Source organism: Urocitellus parryii, chromosome 8 (assembly GCF_045843805.1).
Source record: "Urocitellus parryii isolate mUroPar1 chromosome 8, mUroPar1.hap1, whole genome shotgun sequence".
NCBI classification, from domain to species: Eukaryota; Metazoa; Chordata; class Mammalia; order Rodentia; family Sciuridae; genus Urocitellus; species Urocitellus parryii.
This window is the reverse complement of record NC_135538.1, coordinates 29,107,058-29,133,842: the sequence shown is the minus strand read 5'-3', so window position 1 is coordinate 29,133,842 and position 26,785 is coordinate 29,107,058. Positions and strand designations below refer to the sequence as shown.

Here is a 26,785-nt window from a genome sequence, read left to right as displayed (position 1 = left end):
CCTACCTCCGCAACAGAGTGAGGACCCATCTCAACATTGTCTAATTCTGGCATAAATGTTAAAGAATTACTCCTTAACCCATAATTACACAACTATTCCTCTATATGCTTCCTGTACAATTAGATTTTATTTTTTTTACAATTAAAATATTTTGAGTCCAGGGGTGCTAGACCACCAAGCAACATCCTCAGCCCTTTTTATTTTTTGAGATAGGGTCTTGCTAAGTTGCCCAGGCTGTCCGTGAACTTCAGATTCTCCTGCCTTAGCCTCCTGGGTAGCTGGGATTATGGTCATATGGAGACTACAAATGAAATTTAAAGATAGTTTATGGAGTTGAGCTGATTGCTGCCAGCTACTCAGGAGGCTGAGTCAGGAGGATCAGGATTTGAGGCTAGCCTGGATAACTTAGTGAGACTCTGTCTCAAAATAATAATAATAAAAAAAAAGGGCTGGGGATGTGGCTCAGTGATTAGAATCCATATGGAAAACTGAGTAGATATGTTCAATCTCCAGTACCATACATATCCAAAAAGAGGGAGAGAAAAAAAGAATCCATATGGAAAATATGAATCCAGTTTTAGGAAAGTGAAAAATATCATACATGTGAACATGAATAGAGAGCTGTAACATTTCATTTTCAACAGACCGATTTTTGTTGTTGTTGTTGTTATTAGAGGGGATTGAAACTGGAGCACTTTACCACTGAGCTACATCCCAAGCCCTCTTCATTTTTTATTTTAAGGTGGCCTCACTAAATTGCTTAGGGCCAGGCTAAATTGCCCAGGTTGGACTCAAAATTGTGCTTCTCCTGCTTTAACCTTCTGAATTGCTGGGATTATAGGCATGGGCCACTGAGCCCAGGAAGACTAATTTCTCTTCTTCCTAAAGAGAAAATAAAGCCTTCTGATAGGACTATTCCCAAGTATTCCCTACCAGTACACATTCAAACACATTTCTCCACTCTCCCATCTCAGAGGCAAAAGCAATTCTGTAATTCCTTAAGATCCAGAGTTTATGCCCAGGCTCCCAAACCTTGAAGGGCTCCTCCTCAGGCGGTACTGTTCTCTGAGTTTGTGAATGTTCTTATCATTCTCCTCTTTATAAGGATCTTCTCTATACTCAGTGCTTCCTACTATTTAGTTCAATCTTTCCTTTGTCTGGAGTTTTGGAAAGTAAGTCTATTCTGACAGTCTTTTCCTTTGAGGCTAAGGATACCTGATTTATGCTTCCAGGACCCTCTATCAAAACTATCTTCTCCAGCTGGGTGTGGTAGCACATGCCTGTAATCCCAGTGACTCAGAAAGATCCAAAGTTCAAGGACAACCTCAGTAAGTAAGCGAGGCCTTAAGCAACTTAGCAAGACCCTGTCTCAAAAAAATAAATAAATAAATAAAAAGGGCTGGGGACATGACACAGTGGCTAAGTGCCCTTTGGTTGAATCCCCAGTAACAAACAAATAAAAAACTAAACCAAAATTCGCAACTATCTTCTCCAAGGCCACAAATGGACTGTGCGCTATGAATTCCAAAGGGCATTTGTTAGTCCTTATGTCACCTCTCCTCTTCCTGGCATTTATCATTGTTGACCATATCCTTCCTAAGTCTTTCCCTATTTACTGTACAACACAATCTTCTCCTGGTTTTCTTACCTCTATTAGGGTGACTTTTCGGCTTGTTTGCTCATTCTTCTTCACCTGCAAGTCCGTTTTGTGTCCTCGGTCCACACGGCTCTGTTCTTTGCCCATTTCAGAACTACAGGAATGAAAGAGGGGACAAGGAGCAGTAAGAAAAGTGTTGTCATAGTTCAGAGAAGGTTTTGATCTGGTGAAGTGACAGTGGGAATAAAAAGGGGGACAAATGGGAGGATCTGAGTGAGAAAACTGTTTGGTAGAACTGTAAGAGAAATTATCTATGGAAGACAGAGAGAAAGAATTACCTCTTTTCTTAACCTCCATGAGGGATAAGAATAAAACAAATTTCATCTCTTCTCTGAAAAAACATTAGATGTCTGGGAAACTCAAAAAGTTTTATCAACTTAGATGGAAGAAAGAAGAGAAGGAAGTTTGTGCATATGTAAGCAGTAACATCCTGACCTGTGGAATGGCAATGGAGCCTTTCAAATAACCCAATGGTAATAGTCACAAAGTTATAAAACCACGTAACTGTAGCTATGTGGGAATATGTAGCGGTGCAATTTATGTTAGGAAAAAGAACATAAAAACAATGAAATAAGAGAAACTGAAAAAAGAAGACCACATATTTTCTTTAGAATGTCCAGGAATTATGGGAAACATCCAGGTAGAGCTTAAAGAAGATGCAAGAATTTAAAAATCTGGTAATTGTAGGACTGAACAGGGAGGGATCTTATGGACAAAACTGTATTTCTTCAAAATTCATGTTAAAGCCCTAACCCCTCTTGTGACTGTAATTGAAAACAGGGTCTCTTAGGGAGGTAATTAAGGTTGAATAAGGTCATGAGGGTGGGGTCCTAACCCAATATAACCGGTCTTTATTTTTTAAAATTTTTTCACAAAACAATTATCTAAAACCATGTTTAAAGTTTAATCTACATCATTTACAACATGCATAGCAATGAAAAATGAGATGCCTAAATGATTTCTGCAAATATTGACACTAAATAAAAAAATGCCTTCTCATTGTTGGACCTTTCTCAAATAAGACACAATGGGGATCTGTCAAACAAAACATTTGGAAAATGAGTTTTTTTTCTATAACTATATTTGTTAGGGTTTGCCATCATATCCTATCAACAGATTTTACATAAGTAGGAATAGAACTGTGTTACTGGAATACTACAGAGTACAATCAAAATGATACACCTTTATTTTTATAAATAGCATGAAATATTATTGAATATATCTGTCGTCTCACCTTATGCCAGCAGATCTGAATGGGTACTTTTGAAAATTTAATTAATTTAGATTTTTAAGCACATTGTTTTTCTTTTTCTTATTGGTTCTTTTTAGTTATATAAGACAGCAGAATTTATTTTGATATAATTATACAAACATGGAATATATATTATTCTAGTTAGAGTTCTATTCTTATGGATGTACATCATGGTGGGATTCACTGTGTTGTTTTCATATATGTACATGGGAAAAGTATGTCAGATTCATTCCACTGTCTTTCCTTTGTTTATCCCCTCTCTTCCTTTCTTCCATTCCCCAATGTCTATTAATCTATTGCACTTCTATTCTTCCCTTCACCCACCACCCTTTATTGTGGGTTAGCTTCCACCTATCAGAGAAAACATTTCACCTTTGGGTTTTGGGACTGGCTTACTAAACTTAGCATGATAAGTCTCCAAATCCATCCATTTGTTGGCACATGTCATAAAGTCATTCTTCTATCATAGAACACCTAGGTTGGTTCCATGGCTTAGCTATTGTGAAATGAGCTGCTATAAACATTGATGTGGATGCGCCACTGTAGTATGCTATTCTTACTCCTCATACTGAGGAGTGGGCTAACTGGGTCAAATGCTGGTTCCATTCCAAGTTTTTTGAGGACTCTCCATACTGCTTCTAGAGTGGTTACACCATTTGCAGTCCCATCAGCAATTTGTAAGTGTATATTTATCCCCTCATCCTTACCAACATTTATTGTTACTTGTATGTATTCTTGATAAATTTAGAAGGAGGGGAAGAGACACATATTCTCTGAAGTAGGGAAGAGGTCACTAAAGATGCAGTGCAAAGGTGGCCATCTATAAGCCAGGAAGAGGAGACTAGAAACCAATCCTGTTGATACCTTGATCTAGCCTTCATAACTATGTGCATACAAATTTCTGTTGTTTAAGCCACCTGCAAGTTTGCGGTATTCTGTTATGGCAGCACTAGTAGTATTTAAATGAAGTAATTAAAATGAAGTCAAGATGAGTGAGAATAGAAAGGTTAGAAATTACAAGAATAAAACCAAATGAAGTTCACACTTTCAGCTTTATCTCCAAGGAAATGATGTTCTGAAGTAAAAGCTCCAGTGTCTGTGGAAGCCAGGATGATAAGGTGAAAAGGGAAGCAAGCCAAGGACAATACTAATAGCAATAACAATACAGTGGACTATGGCAAACTGGAGAGTGGATGACCCATCTAAAGGGGAAAGTCCACTATTTCAGCTTCAGCTGATGGATGTCATGAGGAAATGTGGAATTGTGGTCTAGAATTTTGAATTATTTTCAAAGGAAGTCATAAATCTGCATTTCTTACAGGTAAAAACTTTCTATATTTGGAAGAATGATAAAGTTACACACACACACAAACACACAAGGACTCAACTAAAGATATCAGGACTATATCTGGCTCACAGCCCTGTTTCTGGTCTATATATGTTCTAGGTGCATACATTTGCTGGCCTGAGGGTGTGCTGTGAACTTCTACATTTTTGTGTCTTAGTTCTTGCTATCTTTCTGATTTCTACGTTGTTCTTTTCTTGTTCACCCCATCTCTATATGGTCATAGAGGCTTAAAAAGCTGCCATCCATTTTTCATTTTACCTAACCACAGAAGAAAATCAGATGGTAGTAACCCTATTCTCCTTTCATCTCCTCCAATCAATTAAACAGCTGCCTTGAAAAAAACATACAACATCTGGCCTTTTGCTGAAAGCCCAAATGGAGGAACAGGGACCAGATTCATCTTTCACCTAAAACAACAACATTAAAAACTAATCAAAATATAAGAAACAGTAATTTTCAAGACATTGACTCACAAGCAATTAAGGACAATGATCCTCAAGAGAAGGAAAATGAACATGAAAAGCATATAGCTTGGTGTCTTGAGAATTTCCAGGTAATGCCCTAGGAAGGAGACTCCCTGAATGATAGGTGAGACTCTGGGGAGTTCAAGTTGGCTAGAGTTCACAGAATGACAGAAAAGGAGAGAGAGAGAGAGAACTTCATGGTGAGAGAACCTGAAGATCTGCAAAGGTTCCTCCTCATGTACTCAGCAGAGTACTAACAAACACATGCACTCAAGGAAAAGTGCCTATCCCCACTAGCAATGAACAGAAACTCTCCCTGAGAAAGCCCAGACATTGGCCATACAGGAGTAAAACCTAAAATTTTCAAAGAACTAAAGCAAATCATTTCTAAAGAATGAAATGAAAGTATGAGAAAAATGTCATATTATATAGAAAATATTAGTAAAGAAGAAGTAATACTAAATCTACACAAATTCTTCCATAAAACTGAAAAACTGGGAATTCTTTCCAATTCATTCCAGGAGGCCAGTATTATCCTGTTACCAAAAGTAGACTAAGACATTACAAGAAAACTGCAGATCCCCATTTCTCATGAACAAAATGCATGTAATTCTAAATAAAATTTTAGCAAATCAATCCAACAATTTATAAAAAGGATAACATACCACTATTGAGTAGAATTTGTCCCACAAATGGAAGATTGGTTATCAGTGTTTGGAAAAATTAATGTATTTTACTATATTAACAAATTAAAAAAAATCATGATTATAGCTGTCCAAATCTCAAATGGGATCTGCAAATGCTAAAGTCCCTTATATAAAATGATGACATTTCCATATAACCTATGCACATCCCACTTTAAACCATCTCTAGATTATTTATAGCAACTATTACAATATAAATGCTATGCAGTCCTTATACTATGTTGTATAGGGAATAATGAGAAGAAAATAGTCTATACATTTCCAGTACAGATGTAATTTTTTCGCTCAAATATTTTTGATCTGTGGATGACTGAATCCAACAAATGTGGAATCAGCAGATACAAAAATGGGTACAGTGGGCAGACTATACTTAACAGATGTAGAATAAGCATTTGACAAAAATATAACATCTGTTCCTGCTAAAGACTGCCAACAAACTAATAAATAAACCACTTGATAAAAGGTATTTATAAAAGACATGACAACATTATCCTTTAATGATGAGACTGAATGCTTTTCCTACTCAATTTCCATAAGATCAGGAACAAGACAAGAATGTGTACTCTTATCATTTCTAGTCAACTTCATACTAGAATTTAATCAGTACAATCAGCAAGAAAAAGAAAAGACAAGTTGTTTTAATATCACTAATTTTTGGGCAAAAGATGTGAACAGACATTTGGTCAAAGATATATATATATATATATATATATATATATATATATATATACACACACACACACACACACACACACAAACACATCTATATATATGGAAGATAAGTGCATAAAACAATGTGCAACATCATTAGTTGTTAGGGATATGCAAATTCAAACCACAATGAGATACATCTATAAATTAGAATGGGTAAAATTACAAAGACTGGCTATACCAAGTATTGGTGAGGAAGTAGAACTCTCATACATACTGGTAGAACTGTAAAATAGTATAATCATTTAAAAAACATATTTGGAAAACAATATAGTAGTTTATTAAAAATTTAAGCATAAAACAATTATATGATCCAGCTGTTCCATTCCTACATATTTTACCCAACAAAACTGAAAGCATGTATTCACAAAAAGACTTAAAACAAGAATGTGAATATCAGCTTTGTATGTAATGACCTCAAGCTGGAAACACTCCAAAGACCATTGAATAGGCAAATGAGAAAAACAAACTGTGGTATTTAAAACTCTAGAAAGTGAGAAAGAAATGATTAGTGATTGCAATGAGATGAAAGTTAGGGAAGGGAAGAAGTAGAAGGGAGAAATTATAAAAAGAATATGAGAATTCTTGAGAGTTAATTGTGGTAATAGTTTATGGGTGTGTATCTATGTCAAAACTTAAACTGTACTTTAAATACATGCATTTATTGAATATCTATTATTATTTTTATTCAAAGTATTAGAAATATGTATGTGTACAAAAAAACTGATCTCTTTTTTTTTTAAATTTTAATATTTATTTATTTTTTTAGTTTTTGGCGGACACAACATCTTTGTTTGTAATGTGGTGCTGAGGATCGAACCTGGGTTGCATGCATGCCAGGAGAGCGTGCTACCGCTTGAGCCACATCCCCAGCCCCTGATCTCTTCTTACTAACTTCATTGTTACCCCTCTTTTTCAAGGCAGCATCAACTTCAATATTATCTTAACTGGTCTCTCTGGTTCCATACTTGTCCATTAATACCTATATTTGCCTAAAATGTCAGAATGATCCTGTTAAATTCTAAGCCACTCCCTCTTTTAATGGCATCCTATTTCATTTAGTGTAAAAGTCTTGCTACCTTTCCTGATCTCAGGAACTCTTTCCCAATTGTTTACTTTACTCCAGAAACTCCAGCAATTTCCTTTCTGTTCCTTTATGATACGAGGTATATTCCTGCCTCAGGGCTTTTTACACTTGCTCTCCACATGTTCCCATCATTCATTTCCCTTTTTCCTTCAACTTTTCTTAGTGAGACCTTCTCTGTCACTCCTATTTAAAACTGTAGGCTTCAATTTTCCTCTCTGTACCTATGATTTATGTTTCTCCATAGCATAGCTCATATCTGACATAGACATTTAACTTATTTTACATATAAATAAATAAAATGTTAGCTCTTTGTGGCCAGGATTTTTGTGTTCACTGTTGTGTCCCTAGTGCCTAGAATATTGAGATATGGTAGTGCTCAGCAAATCTCTACTTAGCAAATGACTACACATAGTCTGTCTTCCTTGCCACATTGAGCACTCCTCCAAGATGCATACTGTATATCATTTATTAATGGATTTCAGTGTCTAGCAAATACCTAGTGCAGAGAACAGATGCCTAGTGCAGAAAACAGATGATCCACATTTCCTCCACTGCACTGATGCTCACACATGAACCACTGCCATTTACCTGGAAATGATGCTCCTGATTGTTCCTCTTTATAGCAGTAGCATCAAAGTCTAGAACAAGGGCTGGGGTTGTAGCTCAGTGGTTGAGCGCTTGCCTAGCATGTGTGAGGCACTGGGTTTGATCCTCAGTACCACATAAAAATAAACAAAATAAATGTATTGTGTCCTTCTACAACAACAACAAAAAATTAAAAAAAAAAAGGGCTGGAACAAGACCAAATTCCTGATGTTTGCTCAGGCTCATGTAAAATGCTGGGCAAACACAGTAAGATATATCTCCTAGTCCCACCTTCCAATCATCTGTGGTTCTCCAAACTCCCTCATACTGCATTCTTTGAGAGCCATACTCTTTAGCTTGATTTTTCTTCTATTGCAAATCCCTAATCCCAAACCACCAATTAGCGATTCTCCTTCCACTCTTCCCTTGCTAGCTTCCCCTATCTTTACTGTGATTTGCTTCTTCAGTCTGAAATACCTGCTTCCTTCTTGTATCACATGCAAAAGCCCTATTAAGTCAAAGCTCAATTTAAGCCTTACTCCCCACAGAGGCCTTCCCAAGCTACTTGACTTCTCTCTTCCTGTAATTACAACACATTTCACACCATTTTGCACCCAACTGTATAGTTTGTTTCCTTCAAAATGCTTATTTCTATTTCCTCATCTAACGTGTGAATACTTTTTTATATCTCTCAATGTACCAAGCTCAGTGCTGAGTATACTGTGATGTCACATGTTACAATGGATGGTTTTGATTTCAGAAATAGAGGGCAGTGAGCAGGATAAAGGCTGAAAATTGAATAATAAACAACTTAGAAAAGTTGCAAGTGGCATACTTATGAAGAAAAAAAGAAATTAGCCTAGTAGAGGAGGAATATTATAAAGATGGACAAATATATGCAGTGGAGGGGTGATAGAATACTTGGCACTAATGGCTGTGCTATATTTCATTCATTCAGTTGGCATTTGAGTGTTTAAAAATAAAGGACTTTAATAATGATTGACTATCTGAATTAATCTCTCTGACCAAAGCTTTTAATGGCATAAAGTCTTCTAATGTTAAAAACCAGAAAACCAAAACCCAACAAAACTCAATATACAATATGTGAACAGCTAGAGAATACAGTATTACTTAATAAGGATTATAACTATTTATAGAAGTTTCATTACAAACTCCAACTTGGGTACCAGTTAATAAATGAAGAACCTGCATGTGGTATAAATGGTGGAAATTAAAGACTTTCAAGAAAATTAACCTATAAAAGTTTCTTCTTGATATCTAAAAATAAAGTGTGGCTTTGTTAAAATGCAGATAAATATGTACATGGAATTGACTGCCATCCTCCTCCCCCACCCAAAGAATAAGCAAGATAAGAAACAAAAATTTAGCCCTTGTCCATTTACTTGGGTACAATGGACTCATTTTAGGTACATTAAAGAAATGACTTCTCTATACATTCTGGGTTATAGTTTTCTATCATCAACTTGACTACAGTTTTCAACTCATGAGAAATCTATCTTAATTCAGTCTTACTTCTAAGAAATTATAAGTATGGAGAAGGCCCAAAGACTTGTTTATCTAAAGGACATATTTGACCTTCTTATGAAACTAAAAAATTTCGAAAAGTTCTTAATGAGTTCTATGCAAAAAGAAAAGCTAAGCTAAAAATAAAGGTATTGTGTCCATCTACAACTAAAAAAAAATACATTTTAAAAAAGAGAGAAGCTAAGCTATCCTGATAGCCTTTAAAAACTAAGATGTCTCTGAGCTTTAATTTGGAGGGCATGGTGTGGATCTGTGTATCACCTGAGAATAGCTACTCAGAGTGGTCAGAGTTGTATGTGTAAAAGACATTGTTTCACTTATATATTTAATAAAAAGTGAACTACTATAAAAAAAAAGTGAACTACATCCCCAGCCCAAGTTCTAAAAAATGTTATAAGACATGTTCAAAGACAGAATATTGTTCCTCTAATGTACTAATATGGTCATTGATTTGGTTACTGAAACAGTCAGTCCTTCTTCTATCAGTTTACTTTATATAAGTGTAATTTGTCATTGGGTATAAACTTCTTAGGGTCAGAGATTTTACTATCTAGTATTATGTAAAATTTAAATTTTCAGAGCTTGGAACTGAAAACATACTTGGCAGATCAAAACAAAAACCTGAAAGACCTGGGTATGTGTTTGTATTGTGGGACAGGTGGAGGGAGAGCATAGAAAGAAGAGCAGACTGGAATTAAGAGGACCTGTGTTCTGGTACTGGATCTGCCACATACCACAAACAAGAACCCTCACTGTAGCCTTTCAGATCTTGTTTCTCTATTGGTACAATGGGGGCCAAATATGGTTTGGCCTCTTTCCCAGGGATGTTGTGAGGATCAAATATGAAAATGTGGGTGAATGTACTCTGAAGCTACACAGGCCTAAATAAATAATTATCAATAGATCTTATCTCTCAACAACAAACCCCCACAAAACCCCTAAAAAATGATACCTTACTAAGTAACTTGTGGATACTGAGTCCAGTTAAAGAAGAGACAAACAAAAAAACCCAAGTAGTCTGGGAATCAGGAGATTTAGATCTTGATCCAGGGTCTGACTAAGTGTGCGCTTTGAAATGTGCACAAGTTTACTCCACTATAAAACCAGTTTTATCTACTATAAAGACAGAGGGGTTATAGAAAGAATTTCTAAGGTATAATCTAGGTTATAATTTTGTGATTCTTTTAAAATCCATTTAAAAATTTCACATCTTGGGGCTGGGGATGTTGCTCAAGCAGTAACACACTCGCCTGGCATGGGCAGGGCGCTGGGTTCGATTCTCAGCACCACATAAAAATAAAGATGTTGTGTCTACCGAAAGCTAAAAAATAAATATTAAAAAATTCTCTCTTTCTCTCTTAAAAAAAATTTCACATCTTGCATCTGTAGAATGAAATACTGTCTTGTGAAAAACTGCATGGCTTTGATGATTTTGTAAATTACTGTAATCTGAATCAGAATCTTTGAAGTTGAGACAAATTATTCTTCAAAGTCTCAAAGCATATAGCAGGGTTAATTTGAACTAATGTTTTTCTGCAGGAAATTCAGCAGAGATTGTGTGTGCACATGTGAGTAAGCATGGACCCATGTGTCAAGGAGTGGGGTGGGGTGGGAGGGTACGTCAGAGTTGTTATGCTCCTGTTTTATTTCGCTAATAATATAGTATGAATGTGAAGTCTGGGCTTAATATTAGGTCCAAAAGGTAATCTGAAATGATAAAAATTGAGAAATATGTTGGGGAGGTTTTGATGTAAACATTTTTTTAGACGGGTTTTCTTTTTTATACATTGTTACATGGTAAGTTTCAAAAAAAATATATATATATAAAGCCTTCCGACAGATCTTTTTAAGATCTTTTAAGATAAATACCTTAAAATAAATTACTCAAATATGTTAAGCAGTTAGAGAACATATACAATGATGGATGATTTGAGTACTAGCATTTTTCTTTAATGCCTCAATATAGAAATTTCATTTTACCACATCACTTGTTTTCAGCTGAAGTTATTTCAATGTTACTTAAACAAAAGTAAATAACAAAATGTCCTTGAAAGTTTAGTGTGATATTATTTAATGTCAATTATTATGGCCTTGAAATAATACACATTCTCAAGGTCCAATCATTAAAACATTCTCTTTAGTGTAAACTAGTTAAATTCATTTAAAAATCAATTATCTGAACTTTAACTTGTAGTATGATCATATGCTAGGAAAAAAGGAAATGGAGAAATTATCCTAAAAACAATAACAAAAAACAAACACAAACCTTAACTATTTATTACTGCACATTATTTAGAAGGAAAAGTTGCTTACTGTGTCACTGATTGTGAGCCAAGTCTGAAATCCTGGGACTTGTCCTTACTGACTGACTGCTGTGGAAGAAGAAAAGCAGTAAGTCAAAAATGAGAGAAGGAAACCCAGTCAATATTCACATGCTGAAAACCCACCAACTTCCTGAATGAGGAGAGAACATACCCGTTCTGAATAAGAATGTCTATGTCAGAATGTAATGTCTATCAAGAAAAATATTCACTCTTATGGAAAATCAAGGAAGCAGTTCTCCAGATAGTGTAATCCCTCTTTATAAACAAAACCAGCTTTCAGATGTGTGGCAAAAAATGTGGCTTGTTTATCAGCCTAAATTCATCTCCTAATACTACGCATGGTATATTACAAAAGTGATACACTTATCTTTCTACATTGCGTCTTTCCTTTGTAATCTTCAGTAGTTTCCATATTTATATAGTGATTCTTACTGAACTGTATGCAAGATTTTGAATTTGGAAGCTCTTTAAATCTTTCAAAAAGTTTGTTCAGTGTATCATTTTATTAATGACAACTTTGTGAGAAAAACAAATAAGCATTTTCAGTGGTACCAAATTATATTATTGAGTGTTGGATGCTTCTTCTAGAATAAATATGAGCTCCAAATGAAAGTGTATTGTGGGAAATGGTGTTTGAATGACAAACAATACTTTATAAATCAATGCAAAAAAAAAGATTGCAAAAAATTTTTTTGAAAAAGATAATTAGATGTTATGGAAAGGATCCATTTAATATTCCCAAAGAAAATATAAATTGTTATTAAAATTTTGAATTACATATCTAGGAGATACCTAGATAATTATTTAAATTAAAAAATTCAGAAAACCAAAACAAAGTGAAATAAAATGAAAGAAAAGATTTAAAACCTTCTCTTTCAGTCTTGATGAAACTAATGCTTTCCCAGTGTTATCTCTACGGAAACTCATTTTGCCTTTTAGATTTCCTCTTTTTGAAATCAGATTTCTGCAAGATTTGGCACTGAGTATTTTTAAACAAGTATTATTTTGCTTATCATAAAGATTTCAAGAGGATGTTATGCTTTTCTGTACCATAATTATGTGATTATTATTGTTAGCCATATAACTTTAAGTCAAGCATTTAATAAAGAAATGAAGAAGGAGAAGACTTAGAGGTTAAAGGTGGGTATTGTAGTAAGTGACCCCAACAACAAAAGAACCAATGACTCGTTGATTTTTCTCTACTAGTGAAGTTGATTAGACTCAGTGGAAATGTATTTTGGAAAGAAGTACATACAAAAAGAAAAATTTCAAATTCAAGGAGTAACACAATTTGCAGAATGGTCTGTCTGCTCTCACCTGATAGAGCATGAAGCAAAGAAAACCATTAAAACTTAACTCAAAAAGCATTAATCATCAACATGATTTCTCTGGTTCCTTTATAGGTTTATAAAATAAATTCCAAATACTGTAATCAAATTAAAGGTAAGATGCTTTATTGTTTACATGAAATAAGCATTTCTATCTCTCTGCTCATGGTAAGCCTAGCATCTTACCAAAGATAGATGTGTATATATATGAAACTTGGTAAAACTACCAGATTAAAAACAAAAACAAAAACAAAAACTCGACATAAGCTCAGAAATTACCACCAATTTGAACCTATTCAAGAGGTCTAGGGGAGAGAAGTCAGACTGCATTATGTATCACTGTGAAGTCAAGCTATAACATGTTGACAAGGGCAGGTCTTACCAATCCTGCCTGTTATAGTTTATTTATAGATGCTGTGATAGCCCCAGAAAGTTTAAGTAGGTTGTTCCTGCCATCTTTTCTACTGTATTACTACATTACTATAACTGGCACACCCAATTCCTTTTTTATGATGCAAAGGTGGCTTAGCCTATCTTCAAATCCTATAAATTAGTAAGGGATCCATATTTCAAAGTTTTAACACTTATTTGCAAAGGACACTTATTTAATTAGGACCAATACTTCACTTCTAAACACCTTTACTCACTCATTCCTTGGTCTCAGCAGCAGCGCCATATGGGTAGTGACTCATGGAGGCAGAAGGAGGGGGAAGAAGGAGGTGTCTCTGTGAGCTGTTTTGTTTTATTTTATCTTTAAACAAAAAAGCCCCCAAGGCTGGAATGTGATCAGCCCATAAACGCCCCCCACCATCAACAAGGCCAAGGAGCATGACTGCCCTTCTTTCCCTCCTTTCCACACACACCTCTCAGTTGTTTTGTGACTTCGTTTCCTCTTCATGGATACCCTTGATTTGGAGAGGAGGGGATGAAGAGAGGAAGATGAGCAAAGCGAAGAAGATGAATGAAAGGAGCAGAATCTAGAGACTCTTACTTCCCAAACCCTCACAACTTCTTAGGGATGCTTTTTAATTTAGATGCAATGAGATTTAAACATGAAAGAATGATTAATGAAATGATTTTAAATGCTTCCACTGATTATGTGAAGATTTATCAAGAAGAAAACAATTCATATATTGATTTGTAAAAGAGAAATGGGCCATGCAAACAACTAACCCAAATATTTCTATAAATCTGAAGAATGAACATAAAATCAGGTAAATGTTTAATCAATACAGGTTGTAGCTAGCACACCAGCTTTAAATAAGGCAAATTTATTACATGGTATAGCTCATTTTTACATGCTGTTTATATACCTGCTCACATCTACCTTTTCCAGATAATATCTATAGTTTGCTTATATCTACTTTGTAGGAATTTTTAAAAAACTGATACAAGAGGAAAAATGTCAATTAAGGTTGGTAGTTAAATTCTACTCTTGGTTCTGTTAGTAACTCTGTGAGGCCTGAATAAGCCTTGTAATATTTCTTGTGTCTTTCTTCTTTTTTTTTTCTTGGAAAGGAATAAAGGGGCTCAGCATAAAAGCACAAGCTACCATAGCACCATTCTCTTATTTTGCAGATGAGGAAATGGAGGCCCAGAGTTCCAAGGATACAGAAGTTGTATGAAGGTTATACTAGTGTTTTCAAACTGATGTAATAGCAAAATTATTGAAAGTCTCATATATAAACATGTGAAAACAGAATCACTCTGGGTGAAACTAGGGTTTACATGGCCTGGCACTACCTGCCTCCCCAGTCCTATCCTGAGAGCCCTCTACAGAAAACAGTTTGAAAACCACTAGACTAGGTGAGCTCTTGAAAGAGAGCTTGCTAAAACTCTGTTTCAAGGAGCACAATTCTATACATTCATCTAGTTTGGAGTTGATTTTTGATTTTGGAATTTATTACTATTCACGTATCTGATTTATTTGATGCTAAATCCTTCAATTACAATATTCTTCCTTTAAAAAAATCCTCTGCATTGAGATGTGGTTTCTAGAATCATACTGTAATAGAGTGAAGACCACTTTGATTCATGATTTATAGTTTTGGATACTTATTATGTCAAAACCAAAACCAAATGCATATGGGTCCCACGCTAAGAGCAAAGCACTGGGCTAGATACCCTAGAGATGCAATCCTGAGTGAGAAGGAGCCCCTGTTCTCTGAAAGTGCATGACTGAATGGGGAAAAGTTGTGTAGGTAACCAACAAGGGTGAGGGAAATGCATGGAAATAAAAGGAGAGAGGCCTCAACTTAGGAATGGAGGTTTTTGAGAAGGATTCAGAGGACACATCTAGCTGGATCTTAAGGGGTAAGCTACATTCTGATAACTGGAAAATGGGAACAGTTTGAGAAAGTAGAGTGAGCAAAAGATTGAGGGATGTGTCTTTAAAGGAAACATACTCAGAAGGATGGTTTGGAAGATAATGAAAACAGGTCAAAACGTCTACCATTGAGCAGTAGGACCTACATTAAAAACTTAAAGAGAACTGAACTCCACGAAAAATACAGAACCAACTAAAGCTGATTTCTGTGCTGATATATTACATGACTTGGTTTCTGTCCTAAGAAGGTAACTCCAGCAGGCAGGTAAAAGATGTGTTACAGACTGGACAACGGGAGACTAGAGATTGCTGTGGGCAGAGAGCAGGGCTACACTGGGCAGTAGCTTTCATACAGCAACATCCTCCCCAAGTAAAAAATTCATGTTCCTTTAGGCCTAACTTATAATGTTTGCCCTTTTCCTTCTCTACACTCCTCTATTCCTATGTAATAAGCACATTTATGTAAATGATTTCCAGATAAAAACCTGAACTGGGATCTTGAGTTTTCTTCCAAATGACCGGGCAATTGTTTCACTTTTCAGTTAAGCTAGTTTCAGCACAACAGTAAACACACTTATCCACCCATTTCATCAAAATACCTTGTAAACCTGAGCTTCTAGCATATCTCTCCTAAGTCTCATGCCTATAAGATATCTGTAACTGGCTACTGCACACCTTCTGTATTATAAATTCTTAGATGTTCAAATTAAACTCCTATTGATTCTTCTTTTTCTTCACATGGATTTAGTCACCAAATTTTAGCTCCTCATTATTTCTGGCTTGGATTATTGCAACAGCCCCCACCCCCATCTTATTTCCTATAGTAATGCTTTTACTAATCTTTACAGAGTTTCTAGATGAGCTTATTTGGTTACTGTTGGTACCAGGGGCTGAACCAATGCTAAGCACAAACACTAAACATATGCTGTACTGTCGAGCTACACCCTTAGACCTAGAATAAGCTTTTGGATGCTTCAAATGGCTCCCTTATATCTTCAGAAAAAAATCCTGCTCTTTAATATGACGTACAAGGACCTTCCTGATTCTGTCCATGTTTTTCAGGTTCAACTCTTCCTCCTTTCAACCTTGCATCCTAAACTCCAACCATGATGCAACATTAAGCCAGGTTAGGCTTTTGCACGTGCTTTCTTTCTTTCTTTCATTAGTGGGAGATTGAACTCATGGGTACTTAACCACTAAGCCATATCCCCAGCCTTTTTTATATTTTATTTAGAGACAGGGTCTTACTAAATTGCTTAGGGCCTTGCTAAGTTGTTGAGGCTGACTTTGAACTTGTAATCCTCCTGCTTCAGCCTCCCAAACTGCTGGGATTACAGACATGCACCACTGTGCCTGGCTTCCCCTGCTACTTATAATGCCTCAAATGTATCCCTTAAAAACTGTATGGCTCCTCTTAAAAACCAACTCAACTACTTCTCGACAAATGGCTTCATAGTTTCTTACCACTATCCTTTTATTGATTATATGTTTAGTTTTGTGACTCTAACACTAACGTCATTTTTACCCACTAGACTATAATGTAGGGACCACTTCTGATTTATTGACCATTATACCATCCAGGCTCCATTCTAACATAATGCCTAGAAGAAGAACAGGCATTCAATGTTTTAAATGAGTAAACCACAAAGACGCCAAAGCAGGTGGGGGAGAGAAGTTGGGGAATCATGGGTAAGGGCTGGAAGAATGTAAGAGGGGAAAAATGACTAAAAACTCAAGTGGAGAAGTCTGCCACAGAAAGGTCAACTTCTTTGAGACCCCAAAACAGCTGAAGAATGAGAGTAAAATTACAGAAATACAGAGCAAGTGGGTTGAAAATTTGAGGGAGTTCATTTTAGATGGCATCTCTTCAAGAAAGCAGGAGCCAAAGTCAACTTGGAGTAAGACGTTAGGAGCTTGAGAAATTAGGTGCCACAGAGAACTGGGGTAATGAGTCAAATGGAAAGAAAAAAAAAAGATGACCAATACCATGGCCTCACTGAGGCAATTAATCACAAACCCAACATAGAGACAGTCAAATGTGATTTTTTTTTTTAAAGCAATGATTAAACACCAGAGTAGAAGTGAGAAAATGGACAAGCTCTCAGGGTAGGGGCTAGTGAAACAAGTTACACATTCCAAGTGCTCTTCATGCATCTGGCATCAAACTGCTAAATAATGCTGTTTCCATGCACTTATTTCCCAGCGGTCTTAAATGAGCTGGTTTGGAAAGAATTAAATCTTGTAGATCACCAAGATGTCAGGAAACACCAGAACACCATCCCATATCTTACAATTCCTGCAAATTGAGCAATCATTTGGATTATTAATTTCCTCTTTTGGATCTGAACTATCCACTAATCTCCATCACTAGAGAATAGTTCTTCCCAAATCAGGTCAGTGGGACCAGCAGGAAATCCTCTGTGTTAAGACAGGTATGCAAGAGATGCTGCTTAAATACATCTATAAGCAATGGGGAAGCAGTAACAGGTTTTAAGAAGAGAAAAGACTTATCATGTACAAAAAAGTTTAAGTCGAAGTGTTATTAAAGTAAATTTCTTCCAATACGTTGAAAAAGATCTTATTGAATGCATGCTTTGTCTGAACAAAGGAGATACTAGGTTCTTCCCTTTTTATGTTACCTAAAGGAGAATCATGTCAAAATAGTGATCATTATGACCACATTATGACTACTAAGTAATAACAACCAGAACATTGACACATGGTTAATTTTCCATTGTTCATGCAAAAATGAGCATAGTTAATTTCTCAAGCAAATAAAATAAACTGTAGTCAATACATATTTAAATTTAATTGAGATATTTTATAGCTACTCATCACCTGGAGTCTCAAACAGCTAGATCCATCTTTATGTGACAACCCCCATCCTTGTCTAGGGCTTCATAGACACTAGGCAAGTGCTCTACCACTAACCTGTAGCCCAACCTGTTTTTAAGCACAGTGCTCTATAACTCCAACACCACTGCTCCTATCCTTGCAAGGTAATGAAATAATGAAAGCAAAATTTCATTAACAAAGTCTTAAAATGAAAAAAATGTAATCTAAGGGAAAAACACTCATTCTATCATATATATGTTTCTATTAAAAAAGAAAGAACAATGGTTCTTGACTGTGGAGTGGGGGGTGTTTTGGCCCTTAGGGAAAATTTGGCAATGTCTGGAACTTATTTTTAATTGTGATGACTGGGAAGAGTTGCTTCTGGCATCTTGTGAGTACAGGCCAATGAGCCTGCTAAACATCCTATAATGAACAACATTTTCCCAATAACGAAGACTTACCAGTCCCAAATGCCAACAGTGCTGAGGCTGAGAAACCCTGAAGTAGAGTGGTTGACAAAGCAAGAGGACAACAGAGCTATGCTGTCAGAGAACTTCCAGAAAAAGGTCATGCTGCTTGTCAAGTCAGAAGACAGGGTGACTGATAATCAATTCAGCCACTATCTAAAGGACAATTTATGACAGAATGATTGGTGGAAAGTTCTCCCAATCATATCTTTCACATTTTAGATCTGTAACACGTTTTCAGAGAAATGTCTCTGACATTTAGGTTATTCTTTGAAAACATCATGAGAAGCAAATACAATGTTATTCTATCAAACAACAGAGAATCATGTCAGAGGGCATGCTAAATGTAGCATGCTTGATCCAGCGAATTATCACTTATTTTGTACTTTAAATATAATCAGCATTCAAAGATACTTCCCTCAGATAAGTCTACCAATGCTTTTATAAAAGCACAAAATGTCCTCTGCTCATAACACTGAGAAATGTGAAAAATGCCTTACAAATACTTATCATTGATTATTAGAAAAATCATGTAATCTTTATTAAGAACTTGTATTATTCTCTGAGTTTTAATGGAAGATCTGTACAAGAGAATGAGAAGTGACAGAGGTTAAACTTTATGGACTCAAATCAGAACTAAATAAAGATAAAGTAAAATTTACTAAATAGGAAAATAAATTTCACCTACATATTATTTTGTATAAAATTTAATTCATGGGATGAGAAAGACATAAAGGAAAATTCTTTAAATATAAGTTAAGTATAGAGCACTTGCTTAGTATATGCAAGGCCCTGGGTTTATTCCCTAAAACCACCACCACAAAAAAAAAAAAAATAAATAAATATAGTAGAAAAATAGTAGACAATAAATAGATTACCTTCAGTGTTTATGGGTATTTCTCTGTCTTCAGAGTACCTAAAGTTGTGCTATATAACACTATTGTCAGGGGTAGTGGTACAGGCCTTTAATTCCAGGGACTCTGGAGGCTGAGGCAGGAAGATCACAAATTCAAGGCCATTCTCGGCAACTTAGCAAGACCCTGTTGTATAAGTAGTTATTGATTTGTCTGGGGACTCTCCAGCCTACCCTCAGGAATAACTCAACCTTTGCTTTCTCCTTGTGCAGTGAAAGTGTCAGGAACCAATGTTGCCATCACCCACCACCATTTCAATAAGCCAGATTAAATGCTGGAATGTACCTGGCACATTTACCAACAGAGCAGGTGCGTTCCACTGGGATAAATTTATAAGAGGTGGCAGCTGCCAAGCCATTAAAAGGTATAATTTTGCTTCTTATTGTACAATTTGAATAAGAAAAAAAATTTAAAAAGAATTTTTCTTTTTCCTTTAAAGTATAGAGCATAGGACTGGGCACAGGTATAAGACTAGTCTCAGCTACTCAGGAGGCTAAAGCAGGAGGATTGCTCAAACCCAGGAGTTTGCAGCCAGCCTGGGCAATATATCAAGACTGTTTCAAAAACAAAAATAAAAAGCATACAGAATACACTATTTAGAACTTACACATGAAAAAGGGCACAATGAAACAAACATAAAACAGGAATGTAAAAAGCACGGTGACACAAACCTGGCCAACTGTGCAGGTAAAGACGATGTGCATCATTGACTAGGTGGGTGGAGGAAAAAGGGAACTGGCCTGAGAATATTAAGGCCATTATCCTAATTAGCAGGTCATTTTGAATGAATCTCTTAACTTTTTGGATCTCAATTTTAATTTGTAAAATGAAGGAATTGATTAGAACCATCAGGGATGATCTCTAAGGTCCTTTCCTAACATTAATTTTATAATTCTATGAACTCAGATCCCACACAATCCTAATCATTTATCAGAAACTACTTTTCAAGTTCTTTCTAAAAAATATATCTCATACGTGATAATAAGACTTGAACATGAAGTTAAACATCTGATGGATTTTGTGGTAGGTTTCTAAGGCAGGATCTTGATAAAATCAAACCATATATATTTTGATAAAGGAAATAAACTTAAAATGCAACTAGCCAGGTGCTAAGGAAGCTCAGTTTCATATTTCTCAAGGGTTGGCTGTTAGCTTCATAACTCTGTGTACTCATAATATTTTAATAGGGCCAACATTATGTGTCTCAGGGACTTCTTTTTACATAAGCATAGGTCATTTCTTTCTTCTATAAGAGAAGTAAAACACTGTGTAATATACATATACTATATCCTAGGAAAAAAAATAAGGGAAGAACTCTCTCATCCCCACTCCCTCTTTTTGTTTTTCCCCTGCAGGACCAGGGATCATATCCAGGGCCTTGCACATGCCACGTAAGTGCTCTACACTGAACAACTCCTTCAGTCCCCTGTAGAATTTTATCCTAAAACATGGATTCAGCTAAAGCAGATCAAATCATGTTCTTCAACTAAAAGAATCCTTGTATCTTAAACTTCAATGCCTTCAAATTCAAGTTTCATTTCTTCCATGAGAGTTTTACTATTCCCTTGCCTAAAGGGGTTATCCTCTGAACACTTCTGGATTACCTACCTATGTATTTTCTATTATTTTCTCAATGCTGGGAATTGAATTCAGGAACACCTGCATGTTAGCTATGCCCTCAGCCTTACCTATTTTATTTTATAAAGTGATTTATTTTGCATGACTGTAAGTTCCTTGAAGTCTATTAGAATTAGGGTAGGGAATCAGTGGGATTAGCCTGAAGCAGACAGTTATGGGTCAAGACAGCTATCTGAGGAACTGATCTGCTAAGATGAATATAAAGGAGTGTCTGAAGCCTGGAGATTAGTCTGTAAGGGAAAAAAGCCACACAAAACCCCCAAATCAACTACACTCTAAACTAAGACCATTATGTAGTGAGTCCATCTAATCAGAGCAGTGGCTCAGCAGTGAGAATTGGGAATCTTGGAATCAGTAATCCCTATCCTCAGGAACATAGGAAAACTGGGGATCACAGAGAAATGAACACACCTGCTCTGTTGGTAAATGTGCTAGAATCTTGCATATCTCTTCTCCTAGGAGACATAGAAGAGGAAGGACAATACCAACCTTACAGGTAGCCAAAAAGATACTGAGAGTCCCTTTAATTTCCTCTGGCTCACGCAGAATTAATTCATGGGTCCTGAACAAGAATACACTTAGAGGTGGAGTTAGCCTCAATTTCACTGGTCAGCATGATGCAAAGTCAGGGATATCAGTAAGTCACTACAAGTAAAGGCCATATTTTCATAATATTGCTCATAGTTTTTGATATAGACCAAACTTGTTAGCTATCTTAATGATTCCCCATGCCAATGTTATAAATGATTCTACTGCATTAAATGTTTTTAGGGAGTACATTCAAATTAGCATTATTATGAGTTATGTGCTTGTTTCTCCCTGAAGTCATATGTTGAAATCCTAACCCTCATGTGACAGTTTTGGAAAGTAATGAGGTCATGAGGGTGGAATCCTCAAGAATGAGATTAGTACTTTCATAAGAAGAGACACAGAGAATTCTTCCTTCTGTCCTCTGCCCTGTGAGGATGCAACAGGGCTGAAAACCAGAAAGGTGGCCCTCTTCAGACACTGGATCTACCAGCACTATAATCTTGGACTTCCCATTCTCCAGAACTGTAAGAAATAAATGTTTGTTGTTTAAGCCATTGGACTATTGAAGATTTGTTAAGCCAAATCTTAACAAAACCTGATAACCTTAACAAAACCTGATAAGACAAGCATCTGCCTAAATTCTTAAATCTGGTACCAAATTGTGAACAATGGGTAATGTTACACATATAACATTTGCACATAGTTGAATTCCAATTCTTGCTTTGCAAATTCCTTTCACTGTATTAGTAGTAGTACCCAAACTATTGCAGGTAACCATTACTTTATGTTCTTGCTGTTTCTTGAAACTGTTGTTTTACCCAGAAACCATTTTTCCTTTCAGTTCCTTGTAGCATAGGCTGTTTTCTCACATATTTAACTGTGAACCATGGTAGCCAGGAGCTAATACTGGTTTCCTCTTAGCTCTTCTTCTGTTGATTTTAGGCTACTGTACTTCCAAAGCACTTCTCCTTAGATGTTTTGACACCTGGCTATAACACCCTCTACTTATCTTTGTGGTGGCCACCCACCTTTGGATCTCATGGGTTCTCTAACACTATGGTTCTCAATGTCAACTGCAAATTAAAATCACCTAAAAAACTCTGGTTCCAATCTAGATCAATTAAATCAAATCTGCAGGGTGTGGTGATGGACACCAATATTCAGTTTTTTAATTTCTTAGGTGATTGCAACAAGAGCCAAGGATGAGACCTGTGCTCTACCACAATAATTAAGGACATTGGCTCCTGCTTCATCAGTTTACTCTATAAACCAATTTTTGCTATCACCTGGAATTTTAATGTTGAAGAGAACAAGCTGTCTGACACTCTGGGTCATAGTTCCTGAACCAGCTCAATGTTATTTCACTTCAGTTCTTATGCACACTCTATCAGTCATTACCTGGAGTACTTGATACATAAAATATTAAATAAGCAAGAGAGTTTCTGGCCTTAAACACTATAGTTGCTCCAGCTTGCTAAGTCCCTTACCGTACACTTCTATGCCTCCACCTGGGCATGGACAGCTTATTGCAAACTTGCAAGGAACCTAGCTTTCTAAGTGTGTCAGTCTTCTCTTGATTCTCCATCTTCTTCAATCTGGCTGATCCTCCATGGCATATCACTCCAATGGCTCTTACCAAGGCTATCACATCTCTTACCCTCTTGTTCCTCTAACATACATACAAGTTCAAATCCATTTCAAACTGAATTTACCTTTTCCACTGCTATGCCCAAGATACTGAGCACCACTGAAGAAAAAAATACAACTAGGGGGGATAGGGTGTAGTGCAGTGGTAGAGAGCTTGCCTAACATGTATGAGACACTGGGTTTGATCCTCAGTACCACACAAAAATGAATAAAAAAAATAAAGGTACTGTGTCCATATACAACCAAAAAAACTTAGGAAAAAGGAAAACATTTTAAAAAAATGCAACTACAGAGATTTGTGGAACCTACATTTTCATGGTATCCCAACAGCAGTTACCAGAATTACTGAGAAATCTTTTTACATTTCCCAAATGAACTCTTGCTCCTACTTTTCTTGGAGGGATTCAAATATTGTCTTTTTAATCTCACTCTTTTGCTCCTCACATTAGATGTGGACCTTGATTTCTGTTTTGGAAAGCATAAAGATATTCTTTCTATACTTCAACTGTATCAACTTATTTTCATTCTCATCCACACTTACTTGCCTTAGAAGGGTATTGCTCTAAGCTCAGCACTGCTGACATTTTTTTTTTTGGCAGATAATTATTTGCTGAAGGGGGCTGTCCTCTGCACTCTAGAAGGTTTAGCAACATTATTTACGGTAGCTCCTCTGATAGCTCCATGGCTGGGGGTATCAAACTAGTAGGGTCTAGATTTGACCCTGAGAGGTCTCTACCTACTAGATGCCAGTAATATCCCCCTCCTTCTAGGTGAAATAACAAAGAATGTCATCAAACATTGCCAAATAATGTCTATTGGGAGGCAAAATCGCCATTATGTGAGAACCACTCTTCTAAGTCAAGGCTCATCTATACATCTCTTTCTGATTAAAAAACAAAACAACAACAACAAAAAAAAAATTCCCACTTCCTCCAAGATCACTTGTACCATTGATGTGTTTTATGGGTCTTGAACCTGTCCATTGGCTTTGACTCCTTAGTATATAATTTTATGTCTCTCCAATATTAAAAAAAAAAAAATCACTCCTGGACACCAGGTCACTCCTCCAGCCACTCTTCAATCCTTTTTTATTCTTTTAAGTGAAATGTTGAGAATGACATTCATGAGTTCCCTTGCTGAGGCACCATTCAATTTTTAATCTACCCTTAATCCTCATTACTGCACTGATACTGGTGCAAAGCTACTAGGATCCTTTTGATTACCAAATGCTTAGGTAACTTTCCTGCTTGGCTATTTATGACTATATTCTCCTTGAACTTTTCTCTCCTAGCTTCTAAGGCACTTTTTTTTTCATTCTTTAACTATTTTTTAAAATATTTTTTTCTTAATATTTCCTTTTTTTTGGACTTCCTTAATACTAGTGTTCAATTGGGTTTTATCCTTGGCTGTCTGTCAGAACTTGACAACGCTCTTCTGAGCTACAGTCTCTGTTACAAGCTTCTATCTACTGATATAATACAATGAATACACTAATTTCTCTTCATCTAATTTTGAATCTCAATCCTCTCTCAAAATTCAATCCTGCATTTCTGACCTTTAATGAATACTTCTATTAGGGAGCACTATAGACACTAATAAATTGAGATGTCTAAAACCGAGTTTATCTCCCACTACTCACCATCCCTTGTCTCTATCTCCCCAAATCTTCCTTGTTCACTTCATAATTCCTACAGTACCACCATCTATTCAGCTGTATAATAAGCTAGGGTTCTTAGAAAAATCCAACATTCCTTCATTAATCATATTCACTGAACTATAAAATTCTGCCAATTATACCTTATTTCCCTATTTCTCTATCCCCACTAGTTCAGCATTGCATATTTTATTTCTATGGATTCGTAGTTTCCTTGCACTAGGTTTTAGGTACCTCTTATCCAAATACTATTCTGTCACTAGAACAATTCCTACCCCACCCCCGCCCTGCCCTCAGTGCCACAGATCCAACCCAGGGACTCACACAGGTAAGCACTCTGCCATTGAGCTACATGCACAGGCCCTAAAATGATCTCTTTAACATGCAAATCCTTACAAACCACTCCCTGAGTTATCTCTTTCAAGGAATTCCGTTTGTCTGGAGAATAAAATTAAAGCATTTTAGCACAATGCAATAAGCTCTCAATAGCCTGGTTCCTGCATTTCTCTTTTCTCTCCATTAGATCCATGTTCGATGTTCCCAAACCTAATCATTAAAAATCATCACTGAAGTAAGGTATGTGCAAAAAAATTTTTTTTTTACCCTCAAATGTGTTTTCTAAGTTCATCTACATAGAATAGATTTTTTCATCCTAAAAGCCTCAAGTCAAGCACTTGAACTCTCAGGGAACTCGCATTGTGCACACAGTCTCATTACAGTTCCCAGTCTGTTGGAATTTCTCCCTCACTCATGTCTCACCCACTTGCCTGAAGGGCAAGTGTCTTGTCTACTCACTCCTGTTTTGGTGGGGACTAAAAATATTTGTCCTGGAAGTAGGAACTCAATAAATACAGGTTTAATGGCTGAATGGTACATGACAGGTTCAAAAGAGCTTTATCATGATATTGTAATTATATGTTTCTTAACCAATATTTGTTAAAAAAAAAAAAAGTAGATGTCAGTTCACCAGAGTTAAGAAACAGCGAGGCTACTCAATCAAGAGCTACTGTCACTTAGGCAAGAGCTACTGTCACTTAATAAAACAAAATATATATAAAATGGTGTGTGTGTGTATATATATATATATAAAAATGGTACAGTGCTTGTTAAACCTTTCACTGAAGTATTACTAACATCTGAAGAAGAGTGACTGATGTCTCTGAGGAATCTGATGGCACAGACAAAACAAAACAACAACAACAAGAAAGAAATAACCCACATTTCTATGGCTGATAATACATCCACATTCATTTTAACTTGAAAGTGTTTTAGATTACTGGCAAGTAAAAGAAATATTCCAGAAAGACAGAACACATTTATCGTGTAGACTCCAGTGACCTTTAGCATAAATGTGTACCTCCCAGGTGGAGCTGACAGTAGCATCAATTATCAAAGTTGAAGAAACAAATATAGAGTGGAAATAGCATCACACTTAATGTCACAAGTTCTACTTTGGGGTCTCGTCCTATCACTTAGACTGTGACTTGGGGCGGGGGGGTCTACTTTATTTTCTCTGAGCCTCCTCAGTTTCCTTATCTGGAAAATGGCTATAACAACATTTGCCTTATGTATTTCATAACGTTGGTGCCAAGATCAAAAGAAATAATGTAAACAATGAAGGATTATAAGCATGAAAATATAGAAACATTTTATGCAGAGAGAGTGAAAAAATTAACACACATATACAATACTTGAATTCTTAAAACAATTACCTTTTGAGGAGCTGAAAGCTTTTCTGTTTTGGTTTTTTCCTTGGGGGTTAAAGGAG

General features: G+C 36.1%; 1 long non-coding RNA gene across 1 annotated transcript; it reads right to left on the bottom strand.

The window, feature by feature from the left end:
• Positions 1-1,724: 1,724 nt before the first annotated feature.
• Positions 1,725-26,785, bottom strand: LOC144256590 (uncharacterized). Its single transcript, XR_013344162.1, has 4 exons — positions 26,730-26,785; positions 13,869-13,910; positions 11,667-11,725; positions 1,725-1,751 (listed from the first exon to the last, which is right to left on the bottom strand). It is a non-coding gene; the product is annotated as an uncharacterized LOC144256590 (long non-coding RNA).